The following is a 16,193-nucleotide window of genomic DNA, read 5'->3' as shown; positions in this document are numbered from 1 at the left end:
AAGGAGATTCAAGCTTACTGCAGCAAATAGTTTTACTGGTCCAACAGTAATCTTTTGACTTGTCCCCTCCAGGATATAACAACCTTTCTCACAAAGAACAACTCAACAATTCTGGACAAGAGTTGAGTTCAAAGCTCCACAAAAAGAATACCTCTCTTCAACTAATAAACTCTCAGTTTTACTAACTTTTGTGAACTCTATGTTATCTTGTGTATTTTGTAAAACCATGTAAGACCACCTCTATTTATAGGAGAGGAAGTCTTCCATGCAATGAATAAGAAGGAATTGTGGCAAGATCAATGTTCTGTAAGTTACAAGAATTACAAGATATAATAGGGAATAAAGAATGGGATAATCAAGGAATTAAGAGTAGGAAGTTACATGCATCGCAAGAAAAATAGTGATCAAATTCATCCACAACTAACCATTAAACAATATACCTTAACGCAGCCACTCACGTGCACTTTTCTGCCTTAAACTATCATTAACTCCGATTGAGTTAATAGACATAAAGTGCCTTAGTGGAAAAAGAAATATCAAGTAATTACTATATGGTGTCTTCCGTTTCCAGTGATGGCTTTACAACAAAATGTAACAGAAAGAGTAATGCACCTAAACCTCCAAAATCTTGCTTCATAATAAATTAATAATATTATTAAAATGCTAAAACAACATCACTATGTAAAACGTAGATTATGGATGCAAATTTTGCATAATTTTAATTAATTAAAAGGCAATTTTTCAAACAAAACTGATATTAATATTTAAGATTCTTCACTTAATTTAAATTATAGATTTTAAATTTTTAGTTATTTTTTACCGGCTAAATTAGGATTCCTTCTTTTCTTCTTCTAGGAGTTTGCATTAGTAAAATTCTAATAGAAGTGAGTAATAAAAGGCCGAAGGAAAAGAGAAATTAATAGTTGGATAAACAAAATTAAATCCTATATGGCTTACATAAGGAAAAGAGAATAATAGTTGGGGTCAAGAAATTCCCTCAAGTTAGGTAAAAAAAACATCAAAATTAATTTGATTAATGATTTCTTTAGGTTTGATTATTTATTCAAGGTAAAAAATCATAATATTTAATGCTTCTAAATTAATAAAAAATTTACCTTAAATAAAAACTGTATAATTAAATATATTAAAGTAAATTGTTCGGTGTTTTTGGTACAATTAGACTAACACTGAAATTTTTCCTTCTTTTCCTTAAATTTATGCAAAATTCGTTATTTGTTATGTCTACTTCTTAATCTTCTGTGAGTTCAATATGATTTAATTGCTAATTACATTTTCAATTCAATTGTCACCATGCTTTTGTTATATTTTTGTTGGGTCTAGCAATTTTTGATAGCAGAAATATTCTTATAACTACTTTTTCGATGAACTTTGGGTGTGGTCTATACTAGTTTCATCAATTTAAAGTCTATATAAAGATCAAATTTTGAGAAATATTTTGTGTAAAGGCTAGATTAATCATATTATTCTAATATCTCTATTATCGTATTGTTTGGTTAGAGTTTTTGTACTCTTAATTTTTTCTGCTTAATACATGTGATAAATGGATATTCGATTAGATTTTGAGTAATTTTTGTATAAAGATTAGGTTTAATAGTATTGTTATGGTATCTCAATTATTGTATATATTTATGTAATTTACAAGTGGTTGATGAATGTCATGATCCAACCCATCAGATTGTGCCGGGAACCCTACACCTACCTAGATAGGATCACCCTGAATAACCCATTATCAGTCAATGCCAAAATTACTACAATATTCACTCTGTCAATTTATGTCTGTCATAAGAATAACTAATCATTAGTTCAAATACAATTATTCGATCCATTCTTTCCATACTTGTTTTAATACATCTGAAACATAAAATAAATGTGAAAAATAACTACGAGTGACTTCCAAAACCTAGTCTAAATCGATACAAAGCACTAGATAAGAAGTAGGGATATCCATGACACAACATCCATGCAGAATAAAAATAGCAGGAGCTATTGCTTGGTGATTGGCATGTTACTATAGGAACTCCAACTAACCTACACCATAGCTATACCCTTAAGTGGAGGTATAGTAAGTGTAGTATCAGTACAACCACACATACTGATAAGCATCATCAGTCGATCAACGTTAGAAATAAAGAACATTAATAATAGATATGGAGAGATCATACATCAAGTAAAGTTTCGGTTCTAAATTCATAATCATAGAATCCCTCACATGCCACTTTAGCATCTCTGTGTACTACTTGTCATTTGACATTTTCGTATATTTTTGTCCTTTGACTAACCAATCTATCCCATACCTCTTCTTCCCCACCAACTCGTTTTTATGGTACCTATGATTCTTAATCTACATCCACTCCCAAATGCTCTCGGTACTTATTGCGTAACACCCCAATGATACCTCCTGGACATTACACGATGCTTGAAACTATAAGTAGCCCAAACTAACCCATGATACTTGTTAAGCTTTGAACTCAACTACATAATCTTGAAATATAAGTAGAAGTGAAGAAAACGTATAACTAAGTTCAAATAGATGAATAATCAACCAATTACTGTTACTCAATAACTTTCAAATCTATGAAAAAGATAAAAGGAACTAATAGTCTGACTAGTCTTGACAAGTCTCTAACTAAAACTAAAAAGCCACTGGGATAGGCCCCAGGTGACCCTAACTGAAAAATGGATAACTAAAATAATTGAAAAAAACATCTGGAACCATAATGAATTTGGCCCTTGGACTATGAAGATTCACCCACTGTCTGAATATAGGAAGTGGTGATCGTGGCTATTTGTGCTGCTGGGGATGAACGCCAGATCCTATATTATAAAGCAATATAGCACAAAGACATATATGTAGTCAATACTTCTGAAATGTACTGAGTATGTGGGGTGAATGCATTAAGTAAAAACATCATTTATCGTAACTAAAAACATGCAAGCTAAGTGTATATGGACTCACCTTGGTCATGAATAAAACTGAAAATCGAAATAACATGAGCATAAATCATAAAACTTATTTGAATACGGCCTGTGAGTCATTACACTTAGTTCTAAAATCTTTATTTTTATTTTCTTGGTAGGAAATTCTCATAACCGATATAAACTATGTGAGCTAGCAAGGAGTCCAACATCTGATCCATGTTGAGAAGAGCTGTTCTACCCTTGTTATTTGTATAAAGACTTGTCTTAGAATTATCACAAAACTTGGCCCCATTTGGGTAAGGGGGACACTCTCTGTCGGCCCTTAAAACCTATGGTAGCACGTAGTTTTTAGGAAATAGGATGCGCTGAACCTACATTTCCCTCTTGGTGCTAAATACTATTCCCATAAATACATACTTATGAAATTCACCTTAAAGTATCATGTGGGTCTATAAGCTTAAAGCCAACTATGTTTTTCTTGATTAAGTCATACTCATAAAGAAACTTGTGAATTTTATGTCTTATCTAAGATCATAGATGAAACTTAAGTCATGTTGTGATACTTTGTAATTTAAACTAATAGGCTTGGACTTCTTGTAAACTAGGTACATAATGATCGAAATCATAATCAATTATAAACTTATATAAATCATGTCAATATATCAAATTCAATGCATAAGATCACTTTCATGGATAAAATATAAGCAAACATAAAATTTTGTGCTAAATAAGACTTAATTCATGTAGAAATATCAAAATCTTGAAGTATAATAAAAATGGGTATGAACCCTAGTGAATCATTTCTTTAATTTCAAGTAGAAATCCAAAATTTGGGCACAAGGATGAAATAATATCCTTGTTCAAACCCCACATACCTGAAATTTGTGAATTATTTAAGGAAAACTTAAGTTGAAACCTTGACTTTTGGTGAAAACCTTTTCCTTTGTGTTTTTTAGGGTTTTGGGAGAAGATAAATCACTTTAATCTTTGTTAGAAGGGGGGTTTAACACCATTTGGAAGTCGTTTAATAGGTAAATGACCGAAAATCCCTTGACCCTTCTGAAAGAAACAAAACTAATGTTTTTGTACCTTGGGCAAGGCATGTCCCTATCGTGATATGGTAAGAACGTAACACGATCATATAGTGGACCCTTATTGTATGCGTAAGGGTATGCCTCTCCTCTATGGCACGCCCTTACGTAGACCCTTATTATTTTGGGGTCCCAAAAGGTCCCAAAATACGTTCTAAAATTTTAATGGCACTCTTATCATCCCTTATCATAATTCAACTCAGAAATCGCCATTAAATAAATAGGAAATACCAAAATAAAATCATAGAATTTTTGGGGTCTAATATTATCTCCCTTTTAGTATCATTTGTCCTCGAATGGAGGTGGAAGGGAATAATAACAAGGGAATAATAACTATCTCATGGGATCGCTAAGCTAAGATGTGAATCTGGTTTGACTCTAAGACTGAATTTTTTCATCTCAAGCATTAACTTATAACTGAAAAAACTCCTTAGACAATAATTTCATGAGTTAAGAGTAAGGACACTTGCAAATAGAATAGGCTTGAAAGAACTTTTTACACCATACTAACTTTATGTTAAAAGTGAATAGGTGAGGATATAGACTCATCATGTCTGCCGCAGCTTCCCAAGCTACTCCGCCAACTGTTTGATTTCTTCAAAGAACCATCACTGAAGTAACTTATTTGTTCCTTAACCTTCAAACTTGTCAGTTAAGGATTTGAACTAGAATCACTTCATAGGACAAGCTATCCTTCACACCAATACTATCTACGGGCACTATAAGACGGATATCCAATGCACTACTTCAACATCAACACATAAAAAACTAGATGAACAATGACTAACTCTGCGGAAAGTCTAACTCATAAGCAATTTCTCCAACGCACCCCAAAATTTCATAAGGACCACTATATCAGGGACTAAGTTTTCCTTTTCTTTCGAATCTCATTACCTCCTTCATGGGTGACACTTTCTAGAATACCCAATCACCTATTTCAAACTTTAGTTCTCTTCTTCTCATATCTACATAAAATTTCTATCAACTTTGAGAGGTTTTCAACATCTCACGAATTAACTAAAATTTTTTCATAACTTCAAGAACGGAATCCATCCCAACCAAAGCTGCTTCACCAACTATGAACCAACCTATAGGTGACTTACATCTATGCCCGTACAATGTTTGAAACAGAGCTATCTGAATACTAGAATAATAACTATTTTTATAGGCAAACTCAATTTGGTAGATGATCATCACAATTTCCTTTAAATCCTATCACATAGTCTCTTAAAATATCTTCCAATATTTGAATCTTACACTCAGACTGACCATCTGTTTGCAGATGAAAAGCCCTACTAAGCTTCACCTTTGTACCAAGGCCCTTTTAAAATGATTGCATAAAATGAGAAGTAAATTATGTAGCTCAGTCTGAAACAATGGAAAAGGTAATCTCATAAAGACTTACTAACTCATAAATATACATCTTAACATCATTTTCTGCTATATCTGAAGTCTTAACAAGTAAGAAATAGGTTGATTTGGTCATCCGATCCATGATGAGCCAAATTAGGTCATGCTGACGTCTGGCGCAAAGAAGTCCTGTAACGAAATCCATATTAACGACCTCCCACTTCCAAGTAGGAATGCCAATATCTTGAAGTCTACCTCTGGGCCTTTGATGCTTAATCTTTACCTACTAAAAATTAGGACACTTAGCCATAAACTCTATTATATCGCTCTTTATACTATTTCACCAAGGTACATCATGGTAACAGCAGGATGAATTAAATACTTAGAACTGTGAGCCTCTGCTAATATTCTCTCTCTCTCTCTCTCTTAATCCATCAACATTAGGAACATAAATCCGATCTTGATAACGAAGGAAACCATCTTCCCCCAAGGAGAAAACCTTAATCTTCTGTTGCTAAACTGCATCCAATATTTGGCTAAGTATAGGATCACTAGGCTGCTTCTCTATCAATTCCATTACTAATAATGACTCTAAACTATTTTGAACCACTATACCCCTATTATCCATCAAGAAGACAAACACCCAAAATGGGCTGGTCTATGCACTTTGTTGGCCAGTTTCTGCTCTTTCTTCTTCACATGAGCCACACTACCCATAGATAGTCTACTCAACGCTTCTTCCATCACATTCACCTTACCTGGATGGTAAAGAACATTTATGTCATAGTATTTTAACAACTCCAACCACCTTCTATGATAAAGATTCAACTCCTTTATCAGTAAAGATATCAAACAAAAACACCATAAAAGTAGTGCCTCCAAATATTCAGGGCAAACACAACAATTGCTAACTCCAAATCATGGGTTGGATAATTATTCTCATGGTTTTTAAGTTGTCTAGAGGCATAGGCTATTACCTTTGTATTTTGAATCAAAACATAACCTAACCCAATTCTAGAGGCATCACAATACACCATAAATCAGTCTAACCTCTCTAGCAAATCTAACACTGGGGCTTAAGTCAATCTATTCTTCAACTCTTGGAAATAATTCTTATATTTATCTAACCATATAAACTTCACCTTTTTTTGTGTCAACTGGTTAGTGGTGCAACTATTGAGGAAAAACCCTCAATAAACCTCTTATAATAACTGTCTAAACCCAAAAAGATTCAAATATTAGATGGAGTAATGGGCCTAGTCCAATGCTTCACTGCATCAGTTTTCTGAGGGTTTACATGAATGTTGGCTCCTAAAATCACATGAACCAAAAAGGTAATAGATTATGATACGAGGCAAATGGCCATCTATTCTTTTAAAGACGTCATTGGATGGCAATGCATAAAGACTCAAGACTTGGTCACCTTGAGGATATAAGAACATGCATGGAGGACCCGTTTTAGGCATGACATAAGGTAAACCCATGTGTGGAAGATTGTGTGGGGGCTTACCTTCGATGCCAACCTGAGACTACAAGTGTTGAATAATAACCCTACGGTTATGGAGCATTGAAGAAGAACCCTTCATTAAGGGTGTTTTTGGGATCACACTTTGTTAGAAAGAAACTTCATGGCCACCCCTTTCATTAAGGGTATTGTGGTTATTTTTGTTATGTAATAAGCTAACCTCTATATAGTCTTTTATTAAGTCATTTGCTCTTTGGTTTTTGAAGGATAAATATATGAAAGTATTCTTCTCTATCTGAGAGTGTAACATCCTTAGTGTAGGGCTTGGATAATCCATTAGTCAAGGGCTTGGAAAAGCCAATATTATTCTTTGCTTGGAAATAGTGAATCTTGAGGTGAGTTGATTCCCTTGGCGGTCACCGTAAGAACTTGGTACTTGTTAACTTACTTTTTAGAGGTTTTAGAGTTTTGATACACTCTTTAGTTGATACCTAATGGGTTCTCTTTATGTCAAGTTAGCTATCTTTTACTCTTTTTAAGTTTATGTTTGCTTCTCGTATCGTGTTTTTGTCTTGTTAAAGGCTTGTGATTATGGGTTGTTTGCGGACTGTTTTAGTGTTGTAGATACCATTTGGTATCATTTGGTATTAAAGCATAGCTTGATCTTGTTTCTACAAGATCAAATCTTGGGCTAGCTCACTTGAAAAAAAAAGGTGTTAAAAAACTGAAAAACTCAAAAATAGTAATCTGTCCACATTTTTGTGTTTAGGCCAATTTGAAGCCTAGTTTTCTTGTATTTTTGGTGTGTTTTGTTGTTGCTAGTGTTAGTCCTTTCTTCACTAACACTTAGAGTCTAGATCTAAATTTTGAGTCATTTCTGAGTTATTTTTGAACTTTTAAGGTTGCTGTTTTTTGAGGATTGGTGGCTTGAAAGAGTGTTGTTGAAGTTTGTTGTTGAGATTGGGGATTAAAAATGTTTTGTTGATGTTGTTGTTAAGTTTTGGAGCTTGAAAAATGTGTTGTTCATGTGTGGGATCCAACTTGAACCTTAGAACTCCAAGATTCAAAAGTTGTGTTCTTGGTGTTCTTCACCATCTTCATATTTTATTGAAGAGAAAATAGTTGTTTGATCTTAGAAATTAAAGAAAGAGAGTGTGTCTTATTATTAGTCTTGAAAGACACAACTCTAATACATCCAAAGGGGAAAGAGGAAAAAAGGATTTCAAAAGTTGTCTTGCCAAAAGGGAGAAAGTCTACCTACCAAGACTTACAAAAGGGAAAGAGCCAAAAGTCTTTCAAAAAGGTGTTTAGCCAAAATGGTGCAAAAAAGTCATACACTTTTTTAACATGAAAAAAGGGCTCCAAAGTCTTGTTGTCACCCTCCAATAGCCAAAATTCCATCATTCCCCACTTGGAATTCTATCAATACAATTTGAAGATAAGAAAATTTCTCAAACTTTCAATAATTTTAACATCCAATAGGAGGTTGCCACGTCATCACCCTAAATAACGATACTTAGGCTCAAAATTTTAGATTTCTATTATTTCTTTGGTTCCAATTTACTTGATCCTAGTACTAATAGACAAACTAGTAATCACCTACTAGGTTGTTAATTAGTTTTTGAATATGTTTCTTTCGTGTCTTCGTTATTTGTGGGTTTTTCTCGTTTGTAACTCGTGGTAACTTCTTTGTTTCAAGTCCATAAGTGAATTTTGTTTTGTGTTTTGAGTCAATCAAAATAATATTTCATTCCGGCCACCAAGTAGGATTGACATCTTATTGACTACCGGAGTATAAGCAACTTTTAATATTCACCGCTCCAATTGTGAGAATCACAAAGGTAAGTGTATCGAGTGTTGGTAAGGAGCTTTCACTACTAATCTTGTTTGTTTTCTTTTGTTTGTTGTTGTATTTTTTTTGTTTAGGTACCATTGCTGCCCATAATTTTAAGGCCACGTGTAATCACATCCATGGCGATCTTGAAGATATGCAACGGCACATTAAAATTATACGCTAATTGTTACCCAAACTCTTCCCTCAAAATCCAATTGTCCAAATAACTTGCAATGAGAGCTTCCTGAAGAAAGTTGCTGCCCAAGCTTGTGATGGACTTTCACACCAAGGTAAAGACGAACACACTCATGAATGTCAAGGTAAAATAGCTAACTTTTACACTTTTGTACATGCGAATGATTATTGTGTAGCTAGTGGCCCATAGAGTATGAGTTGTAGCTTGCCTATATGTGAGTCTATTGTTTCTTTTCCACTTGATGATGATGTACTTGTTGTAAGTGTGGATACACTAGTTGATCCTATTGATGACCGAATCGACCCTTATTGTAAGATCGATTTATGTCCACTTAGTGTTGAAACCATTGTGTTGAATGAAAGTACATCGTCTCATGAAATTTATGTTGATCAACTTTTGTGTGAAAATTTTTCAACACTCGAGGATGTGTGTGATGTGATTAATGAATCTCAAGTGTGTAATGATGTTGAAAATGTTGATCAAACAAATAGGAGTGAACTCGTGAGCTTGCCCTTTGATTCTAATATTTGCTTGGCTCATAGGGATAATTATGTGCTTCAAACATCTTTAAAACTTGATAATGAACTTTTAGAGAGTGAACTTACTTGTTCCAAATCTGCTCGCAGGATAGATCATGCTCTCTTTAGGTATAATGTCTTGTTTGAAGATGGTATAATCACTCCCAATGAACCTAGTGGTGAGAATAATGGTATAGCTTGTCTTGAAGTCTATAGCCTATATACTAACCCACTATGGTGTGACAACATTCCTCCTAAAGATGGAAATCTCTCTTTGCAAGATAAGAGTACTCTTAAGGGTAAGAAATGTATAGTCTTTCTTGACAACCGGAAGGCAAAGGTGTCATTGATTCCTTGGGGTAATGTTTTTAAATGTGCATTCTTGCTTGACACACTTTTGCTTAAATTGCATGAATCCCAAATTGTGGATGCCAAGTTGTCTATTTATTTGAAGAAAAGATAGTGTATGTGGTTAAATGCTTTGTCTTCATCCGTGCATGTCTTTATACTTGATTCTTTCCTATACTACCTCTTTGCCTATGATAACACCCATGCTAGTTTCGGGTTTGCATTAAGTAGAGGTATAGGTTTTGTTGGTTGGACCACTTGTTTGAATGACAAAGTTATGTGGGATTGGTGGTCTTTGATACCAATAGTGGCACCACATTTGATGAGGCCACTTGAAGAGGTAATGAAACAATTGTGCTTTATGGTTCCTAAGACATGGCCTTACCTTTTGGACTTAGTGATACTATTACGACCTTTGTAGTTTCTTTATCTCTTGATACTTGTCATAGCCATTTCCTTTGTAACAATCTTACTAAACTTTTCTTGACTAATACAAAGGATTCATGGTTATATCTCAAGTATGTACCACCTTGGCATGATGATGTTATTTGTTGTACTAACCCTAACCCTTATGCCATGAGAAAGTTGTGGTTGTTTGTCCTTTCTTTAGTTTTGCAAGGTATGGATTTGATGTCGAATCCATTGCAAGAAGGGGAGGATGATACTAGCCAAATGTCCATTTATTCTTTTAAAGACGTCATTGGATGCCAACGCATAAAGACTCAAGACTTGGTCACCTCGAGGACACAAGAACATGCATGGAGGACCTATTTTGAGCATGGCATAAGGTAAACCCGTGTGTGGAAGATTGTGTGGGGGCTTACCTTTGATGCCAACCCGAGACTACAAGTGTTGAAAAATGACCCTACGGTTGTGGAGCATTGAAGAAGAATCCTTCATTAAGGGTGTTTTGGGGATCCCACTTTGTTAGAAAGACACTTTATGGCCACCCCTTTCATTAAGGGTATTGTGGTCATTTTTGTTATGCAATAAGCTAGCCTCTATATAGTCTTCTATTAAGTCATTTGCTCTTTGGTTTTTGAAGGATAAATATATGAAAGTCTTCTTCTCTCTTTGAGAGTGCAATATCCTTAGTGTAGGGCTTGGATAAGCCATTAGTGTAGGGCTTGGAAAAGCCAATATTGTTCTTTGCTTGGAAACAGTGGATCTTGAGGTGAGTTGATTCCCTTGGCGGTCACCTTAAGAACTTGGTACTTGTTAACTTGTTTTGTAGAGGTTTTAGAGTTTTGATACACTCTTTAGTTGCTACCTAATGGGTTCTGTTTGTGTCAAGTTAGCTATTTTTTACTCTTTTTAAGTTTACATTTGCTTCTTGTATCGTGTTGTTGTCTTGTTATTGCGGGTAAAGGCTTATGATTGTGGGTTGTTTGCGGACTATTTTAGTATTGTATATACCATTTGGTATCAGATTCTAACCAAAATTCATAATAGATTCTAACCAAAATTCATACTTACTAAACATTGCGTAAAGCTGACGATTCTTAAGGGTCTACAACACCGTTCTCAAATAGTCTGCATAATTTTCCTTACTCCGAGAATGTACAAGTATGTCATCTATGAAAATAATAACAAACATGTCTAAATACTGCTTGAAGACCCTATTCATTAAATCCATAAAATCCGCAGAAGCATTTGTTAGTCCAAAAGACTTAACCACAATCTCAAAGTGACCATATCGGGTTCTAAAAGCAGTCTTTGGGATGTCATGCTCCCTGACCTTCAAATGGTGATACCCCTACCTTAGATCAATCTTTGAAAACCAATGAACGCCCTGAAGTTGATTGAATAAATCATAAATTCTGGGGATGGGGTACTTATTCTTTGTGGTGACCTTATTTAACTATCTATAATCTATACACTTTCTAAGAGTACCATTCTTTTTGCGCACGAATAGAACTGGAGCACCCCTCGGAGAAGCACTAGGCTTGATGAACCCTTTATCTAGGAGATCCTTGATCTTCTTCTTTAAATCTTTAAGATCAAGTGGAGATATACAGTAAGGAGGAATGGAGATAGGATGGGTATCTGGAAGACGATCAATCCCAAACTCTATTTCTTTTTTGGGAGGTACCCTCGGTAGATCTTTTCAAAAGGCTTCTGGAAACTTATTGACTACATTGACTGATGAATGATTAGGAATTCATACTTAGTATATTTAACTCAAACTAAGTTGTAAATATACCCTTTTCATATTAACTTCCTGGCTTTAAGATAAGAAATAAAACGATCTTTGGGAGATACTAAACTACTCTCCCACTTGAGGACTAACTCATTAGAAAACTAAAACTTTACCACTCAGGCGCAACAATCAACTGAGGAATAAAATGAATAGAGCTAATCCATACCAAGAATAACATCAGAATCTATCATCCCTAGCTCTATTAAATTTCCTAAAGTGACCTTATGGAGGATTGTAATGGGGCACTTTTTATATATTCATCTAGCAGCAAATGACTCACCCACTGGAGTAGAAACTGAGAAAGGTTTTGAAAGAATCTCAAGACTTATTCTAAAATTCACAGCAATAATTGTGGTCACAAAATAGAGGTTTAACCTCGGACCTAATAACATATAAACATCAAGGTGAAAGACACGAAGCATACCAGTGACTACATCTGGGAGGTCTCCTTCTCTTGATGAGATGGTATAGCATAAATTGTTTTTTATGCTGACCGTCACCATTACTGGATGATGTACCCTGCTGTGAGTTGGGCAGCATAACTGAGCTGCTGAATTTGCGGACTCAGTTTGAGGATGAGCATCTTTACTTCCCTTCTTAGAATAAGGGCATTTCTTAATCCTGTGTCCCATCTTACCACAACCAAAATAACCATCTCTACCCCTCAAATACTCACCTAGATGTTTCTTACCATACTTTGTGCACGTCGGATTAGCCCTTCCTATGAAAATGCTACCCTGATATCTAGTAGTCGATGCCCTTCCCTACTGTTCCTTCTTAGTTTTGGGTGCAGGAACTAGACGAGAATGGTGGAGGTGCAGATGAGTGGCCCTAAAACTGCGAATGATTTCCCCTTCATGACTTTTGCTAACTGAACTCAAACTATTTGGTTCGATCCTTCTTGTTCCCTCTCTCCCTTTTCTTTAGTTTCTATACCTCAATATTTTAGGCATAGGTTATCACATAAGAAATATCTATATCCCCGATCAACATGTCAATCCTACACTCCTTGGCTACTAAGTTAGACACAGTAGTGAAAAACTTACTCATACGAGCTCTGGAATCCGACAACAACTCTTGTGCAAACTTAGCTAGCTGAGTGAAATTGAGGCAATACTCCCTCACCAACATCGAGACCTACCTCAAGTTCATAAAATTCTCTACCTTAGCCTCTCTCATCTCCATAGAAAATAATCTATCTAGAAACTTTTTATGAAATACATCCTAACTCATAGGATATGTATTCTCACCCCTACCTTTCTTCCACATAGTAATCCAGTTATATGCAATATCCTTCAATTGATTAGAAACCAATTCCACACTTTCCTCTTAAGTAACATGCATAATATTGGTAATATTTTTTACCTCATTAATGAAAAACTGAGGATCCTTATTCACATTTGACCCAAATAACTCAAGTGGATTTATTCTTACAAAATCTAAAACTATGGCTGGAGCTAAGTTACCGTTCTACTAAAGTGGGACTGCTTTTGGATGACTACCCTGAGTATTTACATTCACAACCTGAGCTAACACTTGGAAAGAAGCCTGAAACTCATCATGAGAGACATTTTTGTTTAAAGGTCTGCAAGTGGGGGTGGGGCTAGATGATTCTTATTTTTGCGTGCGTAAGCTCTCCGATGAGGTATTCTCTATCACACAAAAGCAGAAATTACAGCAGATAGAGATAACTTCAAAGAAATATAGAGATTATGAAAGAAGGGATGGTTCCTAATACGTTCCATAACCTTTTTCTCATAAGTGTGGTGCTCTTTATACCCATGATCAGGACTCTACATAATGTGACTTCTCAGACTCCCTAGAACTCTAAAACCTTAGGCTCTGATATCAAGTTCGTAATGCTCTGAAGATACCCTTGGACAATTCTTGAAACTATAAGTATCCCAAACTAACGCATGATACTCGTTAAGCTTTGAACTCATGTAATACCCCGATCGTTTCTTAAGCCTAAATCCGTCTTTTAAGTGGATATGTATGACTTCCAAAGTGATTGATATTTAAACCATACTGTATTTATATAAGTTATACTTTTTATCATGTATATAATTGAATAATATTTCCATCGATACCAATTACATTGAGATTCGACATTGGATTAGGGAATTATAGCCGTTTTACTGAACGGTGTCGGATCGCCCTAGTTTGACAGTCGACCTGGCAGATCTTTAGGTTCCTGGTGGACCGTCAAGTTCCCCTTCAAGCCAAGACAGTGACTCCTTTTCAGGCCATCGTGTGACGTCCAAGTTGGTGGACCATCAAAAAGTTGATGGACCGTCAAGGGGTCCGTCAGGTTGAGACAGAATGTCTCATTTCTGGCCCTCAAGTGACGGACGACTTGGTGGTCCATCAGTTTCTTGATGGACCATCACTTTGACCATCACGTCAAGGCAGAATGTTCCAGTTTTGGCACTCGAGCGACGGACGATTTGGTGGACCGTCAGGAGACTTGATGGACTGTTAGATCGACTGTCACAGGCCCCGACCAGCAAATTTCAGCATTTTTAAAAAAAGGCATTTTGGTCATTTCCTCCCTATGTGGTCTTATATATATATCAAAGTGGAGAAGAGCCACTCATTTCCTTCTCCCTTCTCTTCCAATATTCCAAGAATCTCCTAGAAACTAGGGTTTCTACAAGATCCAAAATCCAAATCCTCTTCCAAGAAATTCAGAGAATCTTCCATGAATTTCTCCAAGTTGTTCAATAACTAAGTTTCCTAAGTCAAAGGCATCAAGAATCTTGGCCTAAAAGTGTGATAAGAGTTCCAAACAAGTTTTCATATCTTCAAATCAAAATCCAAGGTATGTGGGGTTTGAACAAGAACACTCCTTTCGTTCTTGTGCCTAAAGATTTAATTTCTACTATTGATCTACATGATCTTTGCAAGTGGGGTTACACCTAAATTTATTTAGTTATGATTTATGAGATTTGAGTTGAATAAGTTTGATATTTATGATTATTTCACCATCATGTTTCTTAAATTGAGAATTTATTCCATGAGTTGTATGTTGTCATTATGTATTGATGATTTTTAAGCGATTTAAGTCAAGTGCCATGAGTTATGCCTTTTCATGAGAAATTTAAATATTGAATTTATATAGATATTGAGATTGAAAGTCAAGAATGAGTCATATGATGTTTCCTTGAATTTTTTTGATATTTGAAGTGATTTGATAAGCAAATGTACTTGATGTTGAGAATGATTGTGTTGAGTTGAGTCGAGTTAGGAATCCACAAGATGTTTATGATTTACAGATGAGATATATATTTATGTTTTGGTCTTTTATGATAGACCCATGAGTTGATATTGTTTAAGGTAGATTTCCTAATGCGTTCTGAGCTGAGTCTAGGAGGAGTATTTAGCACCAAGAGGGAAATTTGGTATTTCCCCAGAACTACGTGCCACCGTAGGATTGATGTTGATAATTGTGGGCCAAAGTCCGAGTATGAGATTGTGATATTGAGATTGAGGTTGTACTTCCTGGCAAGAGTACAACACCCCTGCCAATATAGGGATCCCTCCCTAGGAGGGCAAAACATTGGACTCCATGAGGCTCACATAGTGTAGTTATGTCAGTTATAAGAAACTCCCACATCCATAATGATATAAGTCTCTTGAGTTACCGAGTCACTCTTAGTCATGATTTAAAGAGTTTGAGTTGAGTTAAATGATTCGTGAGATTTATAAAACACGTGTCATTACTGATGATTTATGGAAATAATGTTTCAGATAATTCAAGCGAAGATAGTTATTATTGTCAGCATGTATGATTTCTCATACATTTATGATATTATTTAAAATGCTGAATCCACCCGCACATACTTAGTACATTCCCAAGTACTAACCCTCATACTCTTTTGTATTCTATATTTCCTCGTGATATAGGTTCAGGTGCTCAGTCTCAGTAGCGGCAGTGATCTTTAAGTACCTTCCTCTACACTTCTGCAGTTGGTGAGTCCTCATGGTTTGAGAACCTGTATTTTTGATTTTTTCTTGTCAATAGATGGTTATTTATTTTTAGTTCAGTACGAGTCAGTTGGGGATCTATCCCAATGGCTCATCAAACTTGTATAGTAGAGGCTTTGTCAGGCTAGAGTACTAGTATGTACAGAACTTTAGTATTTTGATTGTACAGAGCACTATTACTTCGTATCGCAGTATGTTCGTGACAGGATTATTCCTCTTTATCTTAGCATGATTTGCGTTATAATGAGTTCTAAAAGTGATGAC

This window comes from Capsicum annuum, chromosome 11, assembly GCF_002878395.1.
Source record: "Capsicum annuum cultivar UCD-10X-F1 chromosome 11, UCD10Xv1.1, whole genome shotgun sequence".
NCBI classification, from domain to species: domain Eukaryota; kingdom Viridiplantae; phylum Streptophyta; class Magnoliopsida; order Solanales; family Solanaceae; genus Capsicum; species Capsicum annuum.
Note: the sequence above shows the minus strand (reverse complement) of the source record.